At 37.5% G+C, this 21,386-nt stretch overlaps 3 long non-coding RNA genes across 3 annotated transcripts; 2 read left to right on the top strand and 1 right to left on the bottom strand.

The window, feature by feature from the left end:
- The first annotated feature begins 347 nt into the window (after nucleotides 1-347).
- On the top strand, nucleotides 348-3,231 carry LOC309496233. The gene is made up of 4 exons (XR_014205072.1): nucleotides 348-477; nucleotides 1,393-1,470; nucleotides 2,047-2,214; nucleotides 3,178-3,231. It is a non-coding gene; the product is annotated as an uncharacterized lncRNA (long non-coding RNA).
- Nucleotides 3,232-4,440: 1,209 nt separating this feature from the next.
- LOC309497325 lies at nucleotides 4,441-5,644 on the top strand. The gene is made up of 4 exons (XR_014205497.1): nucleotides 4,441-4,582; nucleotides 4,802-5,001; nucleotides 5,153-5,261; nucleotides 5,350-5,644. It is a non-coding gene; the product is annotated as an uncharacterized lncRNA (long non-coding RNA).
- A 9,986-nt stretch (nucleotides 5,645-15,630) lies between these two features.
- On the bottom strand, nucleotides 15,631-16,955 carry LOC309496515. Its single transcript, XR_014205145.1, has 3 exons — nucleotides 16,615-16,955; nucleotides 16,116-16,261; nucleotides 15,631-16,003 (listed from the first exon to the last, which is right to left on the bottom strand). It is a non-coding gene; the product is annotated as an uncharacterized lncRNA (long non-coding RNA).
- Nucleotides 16,956-21,386: the final 4,431 nt, after the last annotated feature.

The raw sequence follows: 21,386 nt of genomic DNA, 5'->3' as shown, positions 1-21,386 counted from the left end.
TAAGTCTGAGATTCAGGCTTTCGTTTTTGAGATCTTCAGTGCTCATAAAAGTTATTTTTAGCTGCACCAGTCACAAAAACATTTTGAAAATGTTATATTTTATCCATTGTAAAGTAAATTCATTGTCTCCGTCCCATTAACTCCCTTCCCCTAAACTAATGTTGTTGTTTTTTTGTTTTTTAGATTCTACCAACCTACCTAGTAGATCACCACAACCAACTGCCCTTTTAAGCGCCAACCTATCTGTATTTGTGCACTGTTTGTCTTTTGGTCTGTCTCTCATTTCTGTCTGTGTCTTTTATCTCTGTCTGCCCCTCTGTCCATCTTAGTGTCTGTCTCTCTTTATCTCTGTCTGCCCTTCTCTCCGTCTCTGTGATGACTACTACGCTTGTCACCGGCCATCAAGGTGGCAATTACATGGAGGGGAGACGGATGGCTCTTGAAATGAGCTTAGAACATGTTCTGACTAAAGCCAGAGTAAGTGTTTTTTAGGTGTTGAATTTTCGGATGCCATGAAGTAAAGTGCCTACATCGGGTCCTATTCTACGTATTGCCACGTATAAAAAATAAACAACTGTCCATTGTACCTTAATGGTTGAAGAAATATTTAGGCTATAATAATCACATTGTTGCTTAGCAGAAAACAGTATTATATAAGGCTATTATATAAGCCTAGGTACCTCAGACTCATTTAGTCTGTGATTGCATCTACCTGCTCTCAATTGTCAAACATTTTCATGAAATGGGTGTTTACTTTTGAGTTGGTGTTTGAACTCCTTGGTCCAGCCAAACTGAATGCATTGATCAAGGATTCTTTCTTGAAATGTTTTTTGTTTTTTTTCGCAAAATATATAGGGTATAAAGTGTATGATAAGAGTTGTCTTTCATATCCATTGCATATCCATTTGTTAAAAAAAATTAACAGCCTAATCATGATTTTCACTTCAACCCCGAAAGAATCCGAGGAGCAGAGGCAAGTTGCCCCTCCGCCAATCCCAAAAAGGGAAGGCGTGGAGGACGGCCCAAAGCCTCAGCTACTGGTAATAATAATAATAATTGGTATAATAGTAATTGGTTACACATCATTGTCAAGAAATCAAGTTGGTTTGCTGGTAGACTTAATAAACATGTACTTGTATCCAGTCAGAGCCCATGATAATGAGGTTGAACCATGTGAAATATGTTTATGCAGTATTTGATTTGATAACTGTATTGTATTGCATCCACAGGTTAACTGTACTATTATTACCATTTATTTCACCTAAGTACTGTTGTTATTTATTTTTTACATGAAATTTCCCCTGTATTTGAAATGTATAGAAATGTAGATTCAACCAAAAAAGTATGCATTGGTGGTCTAACTTGGTTTTATTCCTCTTTGTGCTGTTGTAGTTACACACAACCAGATTGAGAACTACCTGCTCACTGAAGAGCTTCCTACAGCCAGTCTTGATCCTCAAGTGGAATTTGGTCAAATATGAACAAATACATTTGATTTATTATTAGGTAATTTTTTGAGGCAGATCTGAAAGCAGGGTTCCCACAAATCCTGGAACACCTGTATCATTGGACACTAGATTGCCATTCACGCAAACTCCTGGTAAAAAATGGCAAAACTCGAAATCTTGCCAGACCTCCCGTGCTCACGGGCTGCTAAACCACGATTGGCCTATGGCGGTTTTCGGGTGTGGCTTAGCGAAGGGTCAATTGTACCCGCATCAACTGCTTATAAATCAGCAAAGCCACGAATTGTGTCCACAATGGGCTGAGTCCTATTATTGAACCACTTTTTTTGTAGTAGTTTCAATTTTGTCCCCATGGAATTCCATCTCAATTTTCACATTGATACAATTTACCCTGATCCATGTTTCAAAGTATGCTGAATTTGGCCCTAGACTGTGGGAATGTTGATTTGGAAAAGTTCTGAAATGTTGTTAATGAAAGCATCGGCAAGATATTTAGCCTTTATTATGAAATCATGTTGACATATTGATGGTCTGCATATAAATGGTTCTTTGTCTATTAAATTAATATTTGTCTTTACAGAAAAAAACATGGAGAGCCTCTCTGCTATGATGTCTGACTCGCCTGAAATCCAGAGGGCGTCATCATCATGGACTTTCAGGCAGCAGCAAGCCTCACAAAGATGGAAGGAGGCAAGGCCATTCCATCTTAAATGCCTCATCCAAACTCAGGATGTTGGCCAACCATTTTGTAGCCATTGCAGCAAGCCTGCGGTTGTTAGGTGAGATCTCATTAAGGTTCTTTCATACTTTGTCGTTTTTTAGGCCACATCCACACGAAGCCAGAGCTTTCCCTATCCGATTTAAAAAAAAAAAACACGAAACCACTGAAACCGACTCAAAACGATGTAGTATACATGCCAGACCAGTATGTGGCGCTGTAATTCTGCCACAGACATACACTAAAAACGGAGAAGAAGACTTGGAGCTCGCGCATAAACCTTGCGCACTGTATACTATGGCTGTATGTATACAACAATAATATTAGGCACAGTAGCTTCTTTTTTTCTTTTTTCTTTTTTAATCAAGAACTTTGTTGAACAATATGAAAAACCATAAATGTAGTTGCTGTGAGTTAACGGTGTCTGACTAGTTGACACTTGGTGTGATGACATCATCGTTTCGCAAAATATACGGATTGGCCGTACACATGAAAACGCAAGGGCGGCGTTTTCAGATTTATCCACCTTGGGACCCGGTTTCAAAAAATAGTGGTTTCAGTCTCCGAAAACGCCGGATCCGTGTGGACGAAACACCAATACGATAAAAAATGTATACGTATACAGCGAAACGCGTCTCCGTGTGGACAGGGCCTTAGAGTGCATCACTAATTGATGTCTTCATGTTTCGGATAAACTGCATGTTTATGGTGGAATCAGGGCTGTTTCAAAGAGTTGATTCAATGACTAAATTGGTTCATTGATTTCATTCCTAGATGCCGAGAGTTTCTACCAGATCAGTGGTTCTGTGAAACCTGCGATACCGAGAATCACAGGAGATGGCCACTCCTCAATAGGGAGTCAGTCTTTGAGGGCTTTTTTAAAGCTATCCCCCCCATCCACATATTTTGTAAGAGGCTTGAGGGAGGATACAGCTCACTCAACCAAAGTAGGTAATTGCAAAACTCTTTTGTACTCTTGTCTAATAAATCTAGTAGGCTAATTTTTTGTTTATCTTTCCTTTGCTAGCTTGTATTTTGCCAATGGTGAGAGTTACTCCAAAATGTCCCTGTGAAGTCCCTAGCATAACTGTGTACCCTGGCAAAGCAGTCATTTTAATTTCCATCAATGGTAATATTTCTACACTCTGATCTTTTTTCAATGGTAATATTTCTACACTCTGATCTTTTCTCAATGGTAATATTTCTACACTCTGATATTTTTTCAATATTCAGCTTTCCCCCCCTTTTTTGGCTTTGCTTTGCAATGAAAATAACAGTACTCAAAAATTACAGAACACAGCTTGTCATTATGATAATCCAACAATAGTATACTTATTTGAACTATGCTGGTGTGATTCTACTCAAGATGTATCCCAAGTGTCTAAAAGTCTGCCAGCTGATTGTTTCTAAAAAGTCAAGTATCCATGGTTTTGTTTTCTTATAACCCAAGGGCGTTATGACATGCACCAGCCACTGTTTGCATGCCAAACATGCCAGCAGCAGTGGGCTCCAGAGCTCATGGACCTCGTAAACAGTGGTTACTGGCCAGCTTCCACCAGCTCTTCTACTTTGTATTCCCTCAACCTTTTGAGCACTGTAAGAGAACTGAAAGTCATCGCGCCAGCGCTATCCAGACAAGCCTTTGCAAAGGTGTTGGAGCATCGTACAAAGTGTGGTGGGCGGGTAAGTGTTCACCATATTATAGAATTGTTTAACATATGCAGACATCTCCAAAGTAGCAATTAATATAATGCAGGACCAGTGTGCGGGGACACCCTGCAGCGCAGCTTCCCGGAGTTTTCCTATTGTGCTTTTGAGGAAGTTAACTTGTCCTGCGGTGCACCTTTCACCTGCCCCGCTTGCACCCCAGACATGCTGGCAATCTCTGTGGATGGCAACAGGAAGCTGTACCGGTTTCTCCGAAACAGAAGGTGAAATTGTTTCTTCCAGTATAGATTGATCTGGATTTTTAATATTCAATATTCAGTATGGATAAATGTTCTGTTTCGTTTCTTCCTCAGCTCTGACTCTTCATTTTTTGAAGGGTCATTTATCGCAGGAGACACATCTGTGTCTGCATTTGTTGATGTCTTGCATAAACCTGTGAAACAGGCAGGTTTCAAATTATTTGGTAATTAAATTACTATGCTTTTACAGCCCAGATTTTCTTTGCATTGGTGAAAAAATGCTCTCAAATTCAAAATGCAAGGTGTATATACAGTATGTTTATAGTGTGTTTCATTTACATTACAGATACCTGGACAAGGCAGATGTGGGAGCTCCTCGTGGACAGCAGCGAAGGAGACTTCTAGGAGGACCATCAAGTTGGACAAAGAGGGCATGGAAGTTGCGGTGTGTCGGCATGGTTTCCTCCTTAAAGCGCTTAATATGTTCAGAGGTGAGATTATAATAAATTGTTTGCTGTTAAATGTAACTTTGTATTGTTGTTATTTGTATGTCGCTTTGGACAAAAGCTAAATACCATAATCATATCGAGAAGCATCTCAATTATCAGTATTAGTTCAGCTTATGAGTTGAGTTTCCCATTATGATGCACTCTTTAGATTGTACAATAATAGGATATTTGCATGTCTAATACAATTTGTATATCCCTAAGTGAAATCTTTGCCTACCCCATGTATCTGCAGAATGAGTTGATGAGTTCAAAGCCAAGATTTATCGCCATGGAGGTAATATGTAAATACTGGCCATATTTACACAAATCAGCAAACATCCTTCCTGATCTCCAGGGTCTAACATCAATCAGGCCTTTCCTAAGTGTCATGCACGCTTACAGCACATTCCACTAAGACGGAGGTATGTTCAGTGTTTATTATGTTTAACTGTATCATCGTAAAAAATAAGTCCCTCCGCTGCGCGTCAGGGTCCGGTTCGCCCTGTCTTTACTTTTTATCCGATAATGACCGGCGGACATTACATTATCCCTTACGTGTCTTCTTACTTCTAGATTACATAACCAAGAAGGAGCAGGGTCAACTGCGGGGGAGGAAGTTGAACAGGTGAACAGTTACCTCTCCCGCTGTGGCCTTAACAAACTAAATACATGCCGAAAGGAGGTGATTGTAGTATTTGTTGTTTTTCTCTTCTAATGTCATTTTTTTATTGCTTATTGCATGACATTCACTCAACATTTACTCTCAACAGCACGTTGTGGATATGCTTACAATCCATGCTATGGCCTGGAACTACAAAAAAAAATCACAACACTACATCGGGCATTGTCTGCAAGATATTTGAAGGTGTGTGTAACCCACGGTGGAATGGAGCCTGTATGAGTGCATAAACTTGTGGATGCTAGAATTCACACTATTGTAACAGGAAAAGAGGTACTGGAAATGACGTTTGACTGTGTATAGTTAAGTTAAAGTTGAACAACTTGGACATTTAACTAAGAGTTCATGTTAACCCTCTGAGGTCGGCAAACGCGCAGGCGCGTTTTGCTGGATTTTCTTCACATAGTAGCACAATAAACTTAAATTACTCCGTCATTTATGGTCATACAGAAAAATAAATATGAAAAAGGAATCTGTGAGATGTCTACTTTTGTATGTGTCCACTTATTACAATCAAATCAAAACATTGTGCTTTTGTAAAATAAAGAAAATAAACAGGGTGTGCTTTCTGCCTCTCCGTCTCTGTGAACTTTTTTTTCTTGAGCACGTCTATAAACTGAAACAAAACTCAGCGAATACTTGTCACACATTTATGAGCCATATACCTTTATACACATTTAAGTGTGTACTTTTAAATGATCGGATTCAAACTGAAAACAAATATTCTCTGTTTAAGTCATTTGTATAAAACCAACAAGATGTCCAGTTTCTCAAACCCTTGCTCATTATTTTTAATTTGACCACGCCCATGCGCGCAAAAGAGATTAGGCTTGTTCGACTTCATGCAGCTCTAGACAGACCGATCGGCAGCTGACTTGAAGCAGTGCATGCCGGTTAGAAATTTTTTCTGACTTGATACAGCGCCGACGCCACGTGACTGTGACGTATGCCATTATTTGGCAAAAATTTCATTTATTTCACTTCAGCTGAGGTAAAGTATGCAAACACCACATGAGAGGTCACTACGGGAACCAGAAAGTGTCCGACTTCACGTCTCCGTTTACAGCTCCCTCCTCGCCTGCACGCGGCTACTCTCGCCGATCGGTTACATCCAGCCGCAGCCAATGTCGAACACACCTAATGACATGCAAATCTCCTTGTTAAAGGTACAATATGTACGATTTTTGCATTAAAATATCCCAAAATCTCAAGGCCAGTGTTATATATTTTGTTTAGTTGATTACTTACAATATCCCAAATATTTCCAACTATTTTTAAATCGTGAGAAAATTGCGATTTTAACCAAGGAAACGGGGCGTTAGAGCAGGGGTGAGCTGGGAGTCGCCAGTCAATGGCGTCATATCCGCGTTACCCTTGGTTTCCACTCGTACTGCGTGGAGTCCTGGACAAATGCGGAAGTTGTAGTTGTAGCGTCTATCAAGCAACAAACGTTAGCTTGTTTCGTGCTGTCGTTATGGAACACAATTATTCTTTACCGATTGCAGCTGGTCCTGTCGACAAAGCATACTTAATTTTATATTTTCCAAATGTAGCATTCGGTAATAGTTATGTTTATGTAAGGGAAGTATTATTGCTTTAGATTTGTGTTTAGTTTATTGACATTGTTTATCACGTCGAAGGGCTGTCCTATAAAACAAGATTAGAAAACAAGCCAGGCTTATTTTGGTTAGTCAGACTTATTGTCGGTGGATTCCGTTTCATAAAGCAAACTTAAAATAGTTCAAACACAGTTACCCTGGCAACTTATGCTGGGAAACTAGCCTGGTCCGGTTACATATGATTTAAGGGGGAAAAGACAAAAAAACAATAAATAAATATTAATAAAAATGTAACATTCACATATTTATATCAAACTCTTATAATGACACATAATTCCTAATAGTTATTCAAGTAATATTATTTGAATATCAAATATTCAATATTAAATAAGTAAATAAATTAAATAACAAATAACTAGAAATAAAAGGGAGGGAGGGTTATATAAAAATGTAGTTAATGTAGGCTAATATATATTCCTTTATTTTATGGAATATTCTTTGATTTTAGAGTTGCACATATCTTTTCAAAATGTATACATTTGCTCTTAATTTCATGTTATCCTCTCCATAGTGTTCTTTAGAAACTAAATCTATTCATTTAAAACTGGGGATTCTTGCTTTCTCCAAAAAATTATTGCATTAAAAGCTGTAATTCTCAGAATTCTAAATAAGTATACATCATCAGTATTAAGTAGCATAGGTTCTATTACCCAAAACTATATTTTGTATCTTTATATATTTAGTTTCTTAAAAAAAGTTCTGTTTACTGAAGTACTTCTGTTCGCTAGAAGTTCATTGCAACTTATCCAACATCCTAAAGATAAATTATTATAATTAGAAGATATTTCTAGTGTTATAAAATATCGCATATTAATTTTCCAAGCAAAATTATTGCGCTCCTATTTGGCGTGCATGCGCGCAGCAGCGCTCGTTCAATATAAGATTAGCAGAAAAATGGATACATCTGCACGACTTTCTAACATTTACAGATGGAGAATATAACTGTAAAATGTAAGTTTTGCACTGAGGGGGGGGGGAAACAATGTCACAAATGCATAAAACAGCACAAAATATAAGCTGTTTGATGGTGGATCGATTTGATCCACGATCGACCTCTAGGGCTGCTTCAGAAACGCGTGCACACGCAATTATCTAGACTAGATAAACCTGGATCAAATTAGTGAGATTGCGTGAACTTCAATTACCTTTTATGGAACCACTTTAGCCCCAACTTATTTGTTAGGCTCATTCAAGTCCGGTTTTGGAGTTTAATCCCCGCTTTTCTAAGCGTCTTTTATGGAACAACCCTCGGGTGTTTATGGCCATGTAAATAAATATAGCATGTGTTATACATAAAGATTAATCAGTATTTTGGCAAATGATGTGGGTATGTTCGAATGTACTTTTACAACAATTGTTTAGAACACGTAAAACTGTGCCACGTTATCACAACAATGAATTCAACAAATACAGTAACATCTATGATGACCAATTTAGTATTAAACCTTACTTTTCTTGCTGTTAATTCGTTTTAATGAAATAAAAGTGTGATAAGGTTCAAGAGTCAGGAAGGAAGAAGACAGGGATCGGCGTGACTGGTACTTTATTAAAATAAAACAAAACAAACAAAAGTCGCGCACAACGCGCATTCACCGTGGCAACTGCGACGGCACAAAACAGTTAAAAAATGAGAGCTCGGATCCACCGGTTTTCTTTCTCTGCAACCAATTTACCCAATAATACTGTAATAAGACACAGGGGGTTCGTCATGTGCACTTGACCTACTTGCTCGTCTGGTTTCTCTCTCTACCGTTACAGACCGCACTGAACCACGCCCCCCCTTGCCACAAAAAGCATGTCATTAAACGCAACATTTATAAAAATATAACTTTATCTCATCCATGAACATGATTTTTGGATCCGGCGACTCAAAACGGGACTAGGGGGTAACGGAACAAAAAAAAAAAAAAAAAACACTGCCTATTTTTAAGGCATGTACTGAGGGGGTGCTAGATCATTGACGGGGAGCTGCGCAAAACTTGGCCACTAAATATTTAATATTCAATTAGTTTAATGATCACAATTAAAGTTTTAATTTTTTTTAAATTGAACAAGTGCAACATTCAGCATTCAATTAAATATTCTAAAAGATGTAGGCCAGGGGTCGGCAACCTTTTTGTCATAAAGTGCCATTTTTAAGTTTCCAAGTTCATTACTGTGCCACAACACACACATAGCCTATATATATATATATATATATATACACACACACACACTCATATAAATACACAAACATTTTACATTTTCATAATGGCTTACACAGAAATAGTACAGAAATTTAAATATTTCTCTTGAAATTTGTTTTAGATTTAGATAGACAATTTAATAATATTTATAACTCCTAACTAGAGATGCACCGATTACAATTTTCTAGGCCGATTCCGATTTTTCATTGAGTTTGACCTACCGATACCGATTTTTTTTAGCCGATTCCGATTTCATTTTTTCTAACTACTTTACAGCACACACAAATATTTATTTTCTATATATATATATTTTTATATAAAATACCATATCCTTTTACCCAAACTGAATAATAAAAACAAGTTTAAATGGGTACATTTTATATAAATATTTTTGAGTCTTAATTTTCTTTTCTGACATAACCTAATCCAGTTCTTGTTAAAACACACTAGACATGCACATTCTGTGCATTTTGGGCACTTTTGTTTGGAATCAAATTTATGTCCATCAAAAGTGTGCTTTCACTTTAGCCCCTTTCACACAGCGCTTTGCCTTCTGTGTGAATGCAAACACGACCCGGGATTGATGCCGGGTTGGGGACCTAGTAACATTGCCGTGTTCAGTCTCGGAACGAAAAGAGTCCTGTGTGAACAAAATCCGTAATAATGCCGTGTCGTAGTGATGACGCTGAAGCCGGGATCGTTCGCCAGCTAGTGAAACGATGCGTTATGCGCAAGTTTATGATCGAATCAGAGAGAGAAATCGCAGCTCATAGGCAAACTTAAAGGAGAACTTGGTAACTTTTTTAACTTAATAAAACTGTCTAGAAATCATTTGGATGGTTAAACAACCTGTTCTGGTGATATTGGTGACTTTCCCCGCTCCCCCCAGCGTTCCCAGGCGGAAAACCAACCTTGCAACTTGCGCACTGCCGTCCCGGCAAAGTGAAATTGGAAGTCTCGTGAGAAGCGAGAACGAGAACGAGCGCGAAACACAAATTGCTTTACGGCAATTCGACATAAACACACACGCATGTATGATGTATTACCAGATGACCCACCTCGGTAGACATAGCTCCACACGATACAGTTGGCTTGCTCCGATCAAAACAAACGCACATGAGCAGAGGTAGAGAGGGGGAGGAGGCCGCCGCAAGTGAGTTTTTTACGACTGTGTTGTGAAATATACGCCCCCCCACAGCTGTAGGGGGAGCTCGTGGGGAAAACATGCGACAACAAAAGGGAAAATCAGCGAAGAAGTGACTAGAGTTCGCTACAGTTACAGAGTTCTCCTTTAAGACATTTTAAGTTACATCGATGTCACGTGTCTTTACGGCTTGTGTGAGAACGCACTCTCTGATTCCGGAAAATCACTGGCAGTGTGAATGAACCAAAATCAAACGAACCCGGGTCAAATCTCGGGTCACTTTATCCGTGTATTTTCTGTAATCTCTGTGTGAAAGGGGGCTTTAAATTGAGCGTGAGCAGCGCAGACAAAATAGACTGGGTGGCGAAACCCCCGCTTCACTGCTGCTCACGCGACGCTCCTGTTGGGCACCCACGCGCTGCTCCTGCTCCCGGTGTGGATTAACATGTAGGCCTACGGCGAAAAAAAATATGCGTGAAACGGCCGTAACCGTAATTCACGAGGTTTCCTACATGTGCTTCCGTGTGCACGTGTGATGCTGATGTTGCGCGATGTTAATCATGGGGAGCCCGAGTGCATTTGACCGGCATAAAACTAGACTACTTTATCTGAATGAAATACATACACTTCTCTCGCATTTGCTTGTGTGCCAGCGATTAACCCTCCGCGTGCCAGTGTTGGCACGCGTGCCTTAGGTTGCCTACCCCTGATGTAGGCTATTATTAATAATAATGTTATTTCAACATATCTCATTATTCCGACATAATATGTGTGTGTGCAACAAGCAAGATGTGCATTTGTAAATCCGGTGACGCGTGCATTGATTTTTATTAAGGCAGTTGGTTGATGAAAAATGTATTAAAATGAAGATACAATTTATACAAAACGAAATTCACTTCAAAGAAAGGCTTTCTACAAAACATAACTTAATGAAGTGGTCAAAATCATGTCTGACTCACTCCATGTCTCATATTGCGCATCCTATCTTACTCATGCTGGTCACTTTTCATAAATCAACATAAATGGAAAAAAAATAACATTATAATATTTTAACAAATATGAAACTAAATGCGCTTACTCTCTATTTGTACAAATTGCTGCACATTCATTTAATTCTGAATTTTGCACTCAGTTGAAAGGCATTTGTTGAAATCAAGTTCACGGATAATTGTGCGTGCATTTATTAATCATTATGATACTAAAATCATAAAGTAGGCTATGCTATGTACAAAAAATCAGATTTGCCCAGAATATGAACGCAATTACACGTTAAGCATTTTCCTCCCATAGAAAACCATTATAAGAACGCTTAATGTGGCTTAATGCAGATTATAATGTCCCCTTATTATGTCGAAATAACGAGATATTATGTCGATACTACTGCTGTGTCCACCGTGGTCTCCACATTCTTGATCAGCGGAAACGATTTTTGCTTGTTTGGGATCTGACTGGCCAGCGTATTTAAAAAAGTTAAGCAAACTTTGCTGTCTTTTTGACATTTTTCCCCTGAGTGAAACGATCGAGGCTAACAACAATCTCAACTAGCACAACAAGAGCGCAAGTCATGCGTCACTTAGTGTATCTTAGTTTTTTTCATTTAGGCAATTAATTTTCTATAGTGACACGGGAGGTGCCGGATCCAACGTCGGAGGTGACAGAACATGTTCCGGCGTGTTCCGGCTCAAATTAAGCCCTGGGGACCGTCTACGAAGTACGTGTACGTGGAAGCGGAGGAAACTGTCAATTTTTTTTTGAGAGTAACTTTGAAACGTACTAACACATAACGCTCACTGGCAAATTAAATAATAATGATACAATTATTAATGTTATTATTGACTATAAAATAATGCATAAAAATGCATTATTAAATAATGAAACTAAAGCATTTGAATTTTTGCCCTATTTAAAATTTTCATTTATTTTTGTAGTATTGCATTTATTGGCAATTCACTGATATCGGTTCATCTGCTTATCAGTGTTGGCTGTTTATTGATATCAGTGCATCCCTAAAAATACAGTAATAAAATCTAAATCATAAAAGACACTACCTTTAAAAAAATAATAAAATATATTCTCTTTAAGCAAAAAAATCATCCTCATCTTGACATGTTTTCCAATCATGTTCATCTAACGGGCCATGCCTTTTCCATTTGTTCATGATTTACTGGACAAGGATTAAGCATAAGGATTTTTATTTTTTTATCCTGAAATAATGTGTTAATTTTAATGTAGATAATATAGATCAGTGATAGGCAACTCCGGTCCTGGAGGGCCACTGTCCTGCAGAGTTTAGCTCCAACCCTAATTAAACACACCTGAACAAGGCAATCAATGTTTTCAGGATTACTAGATAAAGGCAGGTGAGTTTTTATCAGGGCTGAAGCTAAACTCTGCAGAACAGTGGCCCTCCAGGACTGAAGTTGCCTATCCCTGAATAGATGATGTAAAATAATAACTACATCAAATGTATAATGTTACCATATGAATTGTATGGTAAGCCTCTTATTCAAAGGGAAAAAACATTGTGATGGTGAATTAAAATAAGAAATATCATGATTGTAATGGTTTTCTTTTATTTTGTGCTTATTTTAATGCTTGTTTTTAGGCCCCCTGGTTGAGAACGACTGATCTAACACACTGCTTTCCATTTTCATTATTTTATTTTCCTTATGATTTATTTAAAGGCACACTGTGGAGAAATTGTGTTTTTGTCAAACAGCGACCCCTAGAGTCGCTGTGGAATACTTGCACTGTCGTAAATACCCCTCCACCCCAACTTATTTATGTTTATGTGAGATATTGAAAACTGTTCTCATGATAATCGCAAGAATCAACGTCAACAGCGTCGTCTGATATCCCTCAGGACTACATGATAAATACACCTCACAACACCTGAGTTCAGCTGGCAAACTAGTTCGTGAGGCAAGCTAGGCAATAAAACATAACGCAAAAAAAACACGTAAGAGAAACGAGTGTTTGTTAGCAAGTCTGTTAACAGCTCTGATAATCGAAAGCTAGCTAGACATATGTGGAAATTATTGGACTGGTCTAATTATCAGCAATGGATGAATGAACAGCATGTAAAAAAATGACATACTACAAGCAAGCGCAACAACATACAACAGAATGCAAACAAGTTTACAAATAAGAGATTTATTTACTGGCCACTAAATGCGTTTTCTCAGATCGGATTTCTGATTTATCAAAACGATTCCATTTACACCTGATCACATAAATGTGTTTTTGCGAAACGGATTTAAATCCGATCTTCAATTCTCGCGCTATATGCAGATTTAATGGAGTGCACGTCACCGAGATATGAGCTGCATTTTATTGGTCATAAGCTAAAATTTCAAAATCAAAGACCGCAATAAGAGAGAGCGGCAACAGCCCTGGTAAGATCATTTCGTTTCTTTACTTTTAATGATGATGATTGTGTGTTAAGCGTCTGCGACTTACTTTCACTTTGATTTGCGATAGTTTGCACGTTGTCTTGATGAATCGATGCTCATCTGCGGTGATGCGTGTTCCAGGCGTCGTCATATCTGGATATAACATATAGACTATAACACGCTCTCACATGTTTTTTTTTTTTGTTTTTTTTTTTTTACATTTTGGGGAGGAGTAGGCTACAATTTACATATGTGGTTTCAACAACCAGATGCACACTTGTCCAGTTTCGTCTGGAATGCGTCTCAGATCTCCTCCTGAAGTGGTTTGAGCGGTCGGATTCAAATCCGTCTTGAATGCGTTTCGGAGGACATTTGCACCTGGTCTTTTCACGATCAGATAGCTATCCGATCTGAGAAAACGCATGAAGTGGCCAGGTGTAAACAACCCCCATGACAAAAACTTACGCACGAAAGCCAAAAAAAAACGCTGGTTGGCCTCTCACGTCCATAGTCAGTATATAAATGCTCACGTCCAAATTTGAGGAAGTGGTGGGGGAAGTGACGTATGCCGTAAAGCAGTCGAATTTTGTAGTTCTTTTTGTGCTTGGGTTACTACCCGAACCCCGAAGTTACATAGTGCCAGTAAAAGCGATACAGACCCCGTCAGGCTATGGCAGACGTGTCATTCAACCTATTGTAAGTCGATGTACCATCACAAGAGTCTTGGAAATATATTATGAAGGTTGAAAAGCTACATAGTGTTCCTTTAACACATTTAATTACTAAATACTGCAGTCACCTCATAAAGCTGTTAAACCGTTAAAGGTGATTTACTCAGTAAATACTCAGAATAAATAAAAAAGTAAACAAAACAAAGAAAGTAGATATTGATTTTTGTAGTCGATTTTTACTCATCTTAGCTACGAGTTTGGTAAAAGCTGTTCATTCATTCACACCAGGCCCGGGGTGGGTAATCGGGAGAATCGGGAGAATTCCCGGTGGGCCGCTTCACTTTTGGGCCGGTCGAGGATTTTTTTTTTTTTTTTACATTTGTCACGTTAGTTAAATCAGGCTACACACGTTCCGCATGAGAGGGAGTTCTCCCCATTCATATTACATAAACTGAGAATATTTGTTTTTTTATAAAAATTACTTCATTTAAAAGAAGAGAATTCAAGCTTCATGCCTGTGTGACTGACTGAGTATTCGCTGAGTTATGGTTAATTTTTGGACGCGTTTCAGAATGGACTTAACTGACAGAGAGAAGGCAGAACTCGCTTCGTGTTTATTTTTCTTTATTTGGCAAAAAGCACAACATTTTGTTTTTATTGTGAGAATACACAAAAAAAAAAACACACTTAACAGGATCGATTGATGTATGAAACTCCTATGGAAAATCAAAGTCAACAGAGTATTTATGAGTCTCTTTTACACTGATAAAAAAAAAGCGAGCTGGTATCGCCGACAATACCGCCGACCCCAGGGGGTTAATGTTGGGAGACAGGGTGAGAAAAAACTCAAAGAATTGATGGTTAATTCTGTGATTTTGGCCGTCGGCGTCCTGATCCATCATCGCACATCACACTCATCTAACGTTACTCTACTCTCCTTGATCATTTCGAAATTCACTTCCCGCTACTTTTTCCCTCTTCCTCGCGCCCGCGCCGCTGCGGCTGCGACTGTCTTCTTCTTCTTCTTCGATAGTAGCCTAAGCTACTGTCTGTATACTGCCACCTGCTTTACTGGAGATCTAGCAACCCAAGTGCGAGCCACTTCACAGACACAGATAGTTGCGTGTTCTGAGTTAACACAATCAGAGCGTAAAAATACGGGATATTTTACGGGAAAATACTAAAACGGGAAGACAGCGGGAAAAGAGCTAAAATACGTGAGAAACCCGGAAAAAACGGGAGGGTTGACAGCTATGAGCCCAAACAATCTCTGTTACCTTAAATTATAAGCTTATCTCTGTAAAGCTGCTTTGAACAATCTCCATTGTTAAAAGCGCTATATAAATGAGGATGACTTGACTTGACTGAAGCACTATTTCGCTGGTGTGATAATGGCTGGAGATCGAGGTGCAGTACGCAGACAGACTCTGCAAAAGGTGTCAATGTACTGTTATACATTGAAAAAATGGAAACATTTTTAAATACTAAAGTGAAAATATCTGCCATGTTGTGGTTAGAGTGAGGTTTCCATTGTGCTTTCTGGTTGACAGATTTGTGAAAGTGTAAGACCAGTTATCTTCTACCAACTCAGTGTGTCGGTCCCAGAGAGTTAACTCAATACACGAGGTGGAGTCTGCAACATAGCAGGTCTTGCACTCCAAGTCTGTTCCCCGAATGTTAACTGTGCTGCTACTTGGTATAATGCTGTAAACAGCTGCTGGCAGTGTTGAAATCTGTAAGACACAATAGAACTGTATTAAAATATTGAGTAAAAAGGTATTTATACATTGTGTGCCATATATAATGAATATATAATAATGGTAAACATTTTGAAATGATACATACCTTTTGATTAGGTGGCATAGTCTTGATGTCAGCAATTGTAAGCTGAGAACAGGATCTAGGTGGTAGGTGTGGGAACGTTACATCGGTAACATCGATTGTGCTCTCCCGATTGATCATCACATCGAATGTTTTGTCATCTGTCAGGCCTACAAAGTGCATAAAACAAACACATTAAAAAAAAGAGGCTAATAATGACGGTCCTTTTTCAATCTAAAAATAAATTACAAATAAGTTCCTGAATAGCATATTTCCTTACTAAAAGTATTACTAAAAAACAAGGGGATGACCAATAGCTGGTTGTAAATAGTAGACATGTAAAATTTACAATCATATTAATTGAAGTTTACCCAGAAACAGTTTCACTTTTATCCACTCAACAAAAACTATAGACATTTCTAATAGCATAGATTTCTTTATAAATGAGTCTGACAAAAACAACATCTGTAACAGAAAGTTAACTGAAATTGACTACTGAAGAAAGAGGAAACTGTATACTTACTAATTTTTTTCCTGGCATTGTGAACCTTCACAGCCGTTTTGTTCCGTGCAGCCATTGAAACCTGGTTGTGCTTCTCTGGAGAGAACACCACAGTGTTGAGGTACTCATACCTATCAATTTGGAAGACGGCATTGAAGTACCGATTATTTCGTTTGGAAATTTTTACAAGCGACACAGAATGGAAGTAGCCTATAACGGTCTCCCCAGGTTCAGTTCTCTTGCTAGCTTCTTGGGAATTCATCTTAGTGATGAGTCGGTCTGGAAGGAGCCCTTATAAACCTAAAAATGAAGAGACAAATATCAGAACAATTCAGCCAAATTAAGGTAATTGCTATAATGCATACCAAAACACCAACATTTTTTATTTATTTTTATTTTTATTTTTTTTATAAGGCTTTTCTACATCTGTTCTCGCTGGTGGTAGAGACTTATGTCAGGAAAACAGAATGTAAGTGGAAAACTATTAAAGTAAAAATGCAAAAAGTTCTAATATGGGCAGGGGCTAGAAAATGTCATTACCTTAGTGCAATTAAACCTCCAGAGATGACTACTCATTTGATCTTTCTGCTCACTAAAATTGTTACTTTCATTTGAAATCAAATTGAAATTTTATAAAATCATTAAAATAACACAAATGTGTTTGCCACTTCAATTGTTAATTTTAGGTATCAATTTTTCCAATATCACATTGATTGCAGTAGGACCTGAACATTTTATTTTAAAGATGAAGGCTGGAATAGCCATTTATTAGTTAAAGGTGTATAAATACACTTAATGAAATCATCATGGAAAACAAGTTAGATAGATAGAAACAGTTTAAAAGATAGATAGGTAGAAATAAATAGTTTATAGATATATAAATAGAAAGAAAAAAAATTGTTTATAGATAGAAGCAATTTGAAGATAGATAGATAAATAAATAGAAACAGTTTGAAGATAGATGGAAAGAGTTTGAAGATAGATATATAGGAAAAGTGTGAAGATTGATAGTTTGAACATATATAGATGGATAGAAACAGTTTGAAGATAGATAAATAGATAGAAAGAAATAGTTTATAGATAGATAGATAGATAGATAGAAATAGTTGATAAATAGGTAGAAATAGTTTATATATATATATATATATATATATATATATATACATAGTTTGAAGATAGATAGAAAAATAGTTGTATTAGAAATGATAGATAGATAGATAGATAGATAGATAGATAGATAGAAACGTGTGAAGATAGATAGACAGAATTAGTTTGAAGATAGATATAAATAGTTTGAAAATATATATATAGTTTGTAGATAGATAGATAGATAGATAGATAGATAGATAGAAATTGTTTGGAGATAGAAAAGGTTGAATATATATATATATATATATATATATATATCTTTTTCAAGCCAACTTAGTTATAAAAAAGAAAGAAAGAGATAGATAGAAAGATTAGTTGGAAAGAAAGAAAGAAAAGAAAGAAAGATTATTTAGAAAGTAAGAAAGAAAGAAGAAAGATTAGTAAGAAAGAAAGAAAGATTAGTTTAAAAGAAAGAGAGAATGAAACAATTGTTAGAATGAATGACAAATTAATTAGAAAGAAAGAAAAATAGAGGAAAGATTAGTGTAACAAGGTAAGATGTTGTGGGAAGAAGGAGGCGGGAACCGAATATTTAACTACTTTTAATAAATAAATTAACAAATATAAAACTGAAAGTATAAGCCTGCAGCCCCTCGCGGACGACTGCTGACCACACAAAACAGAAACAAAACACAACAAAAGTTCAGGTCTGTTTCTCTCTCTTTCTCTCTTCACTGTCGTCGCTCCACCTTAATGCTTCCGCTCCTCCGTGAGAGATACACGAGACCGGTGCGTAGCGCAGGAGTCGCTCATCAGTAATAACGCCACCGGTCTACTGCCGTCCTCCCATTGAATAAAATAAAAGCTTTTTTCACTTGTTCACAGTACGCAGACAGACTCTGCAAAAGGTGTCAATGTACTGTTATACACTGAAAATATGGAAACATATTTTTAAATACTAAAGTGAAAGTATCAAACCTTTATTTCAGGTGGACTTTAGAAACTACCATGCCATTACCAGTTTCCTAAGTGTAAATGGAAACCACTGGAAGTTTCTGGTGAAAGCTTTCAAAATAACAATAAGTCCTTCTTTAAGGATATCAAAGCTCAGCTGTAATTTAAAAGATTGAAAGTAAAAAACATACATGTAAAGAAGATACATACATTTAAATTATAAGGTCACCAAATTTCCAAAATGAAAACCAGAGATTTGTTGTAGTTCATGGGTCCAAATAAAATAAATATTAAATCTCATTAATTAAATATGTGTATGTAGGCTACAGATATTTATTTAGGGTGTATTTCCATCCACGTGGTAATTAAAGTGTGTGTGGTGAGAGAAATGTGTGTAGCCTCCAACCAATGGTTTTACAATCCTGGTGCTGGGGAACTCTGCTCTACACATTTTGAATGTCCTATAAGAGGAGGATATTTCTAGGGACAGCTTATCCTAAAAAGCATGACTGATTTTGTTGTGTTGGTTCAGCAAAAATCCACATTGTAAAAATATCATCCAAAAAAAAAAAAAAACCCTTGACTAATTTACAATGGTGACATGCTTCATGCCGCAATGCATGCTGGGAGCCCTGATTTTAATACTATGGTGGCTCCCAGCATGCATTGTGGCATGAAGCATGTCACCATTGTTGAGATTCATATGCTGATTCTTGATGTCTGTGTGTGTGTGTCAAAATAAAATTTCCCTTATAATGTATTTTAAAATCAGAATTCAGAATGTCTAATCTGCTGCAAGAAAGTTTTGCTGTTAAAATATTAATTAATTTTTTTTTAAATTTTGGTCAGAAATAAGATTAATGATTTATTCTAGTTTATGAGGATGAAATCTTGATTATCTTGGTTTCTTTTTCTTAGCAACAAATTATGTGTTTTGGTAAACACTGTTACAAAGACCACAAACTCACTCAAATATCCAAGAGTAAAACTGCCCAACCAAAGGAAACACTCCTCACCAAAATGGTGATGACCAAATGATTTCCAATAGACAAAAAAAATTTGAATTGGCTCAACTACAAAAGATTTGTTACAGAATAGTTGCACCTCTCCAGGAAACAAATTATGCCAAGTTGACTCAACTAAACTTTTTTTTTTTGTATGACAGACAACTTATTTTCAGTTCGTATAACTGTTATTTACAAAAGTTGAGTCAACAAGAAAAAGCTAGGGGAAATTAGTACTAAGATTTTTAATTTTTTTTAAGCTTAATATCGTTTACAGTGCAGCTTAAAACGTATGCATAAAGTACTTAACTATTATTTCTTCACTCATTTGCTCTCTTGGGTCAGTGTTGTCGTGTGCTACACTGACTCAAATTTTTTCGAAAACTTAATAGTGTTTATTTATTGATGAGTTGTGAAGAAGGAACTGTTTATTTGTGTATATATATACACTCACCTAAAGGATTATTAGGAACACCATACTAACACTATGTTTGACCCCCTTTCACCTTCATAACTGCCTTAATTCTGCGTGGCATTGATTCAACAAGGTGCTGAAAGCATTCTTTAGAAATGTTGGCCCATATTGATAGGATAGCATCAGAGAATGTCTAATAGGAAGAGAATTGGCACTCTCTGGTTACGTCCGGTTTCTGGACTGGCTGCAGTAACACGTCTCTGTCCATGCGGGGGCGCTCGCAGCCGAGTGCAGAATGAATGGAGGTCTATGACGCTAAACCATCAAAATCCACTTTTCTCAGGATATAATTTTTTGTCTAGTAATTTGAATGTTGTTTTCGAAAGGAGATGCAAAGAAATTACACATTGCTGGGTGTTAGATTTTTTAGAGTCACTTATTTGCTTTAAAAAGTCTTTTAAAATGTCAATGACGTCATACACATCGTACGACCAGAGATACTGCTTGACGGCAATCCTTCAGTCGCTTTGGTGCTTTCGCGCTCGGCACTTTCTTTTCTCTCGAGGCATCGACAACACAGCTGACACAGGTAAATACTAGGGATGGGCATGATTAATCGACGATCGATAATTGATCGTTAAGAATTTCGTCGATCACGTTAATTTGTTGTCGATTAATCTAATGCATTTTTTTTAAATCTAATGCAGGTTGCGTTGCGTAGTGTGAGTCTTGAAGCAATTAAATGAATTTCACTGTGTGGTAGCAATTAATCATTTTACCACCCGGGGGCAATATTTGACACCATACTCGGTTATCTGTGATCTTCCGTTTTGATTTCAAAATAATCATGAAGAGGTCACGGCGAAGTGTGGCGTGGGACCATTTTGATTTAAAAGGCGAAATAGTTCACTGCAAACATTGCGATGCAATGTATAAGTACAACACAGCCACGACGCAGATGATGTACCACTTAAATAAAGAGCATCCGTCCCTGGTCGGTGGCGGTGCATCCTGCTCTGTCTCACTCTCAACCTAGCATCAAGTCGGCGTTTGCACGGACTCGGAGCTGTGATGCACAACGAGCAGAGAAAATTACCCAAGGGATCTGCAAGTTCATTGAGATGGATATTCTGCCCTTAAGTATTGTTGAGGGCAATGGTTTTCGAGAACTGATACATTTATTGGAACCAGCATATCAAATTCCATCACGACGTACCATCACTAGACTGGTAGAAACTCACTACGAAGAACGAAAGCAGCAGCTGTTAAAAGAATTGAGCAAAGCTGAGAGAGTTGCTCTAACTACAGACTGCTGGACCGCTTTAACAGCT

Source organism: Leuciscus leuciscus (genome assembly GCF_965113295.1).
Source record: "Leuciscus leuciscus genome assembly, chromosome: 4".
Classification (NCBI taxonomy): domain Eukaryota; kingdom Metazoa; phylum Chordata; class Actinopteri; order Cypriniformes; family Leuciscidae; genus Leuciscus; species Leuciscus leuciscus.
This window is presented reverse-complemented; position numbering and strand designations above follow the sequence as displayed.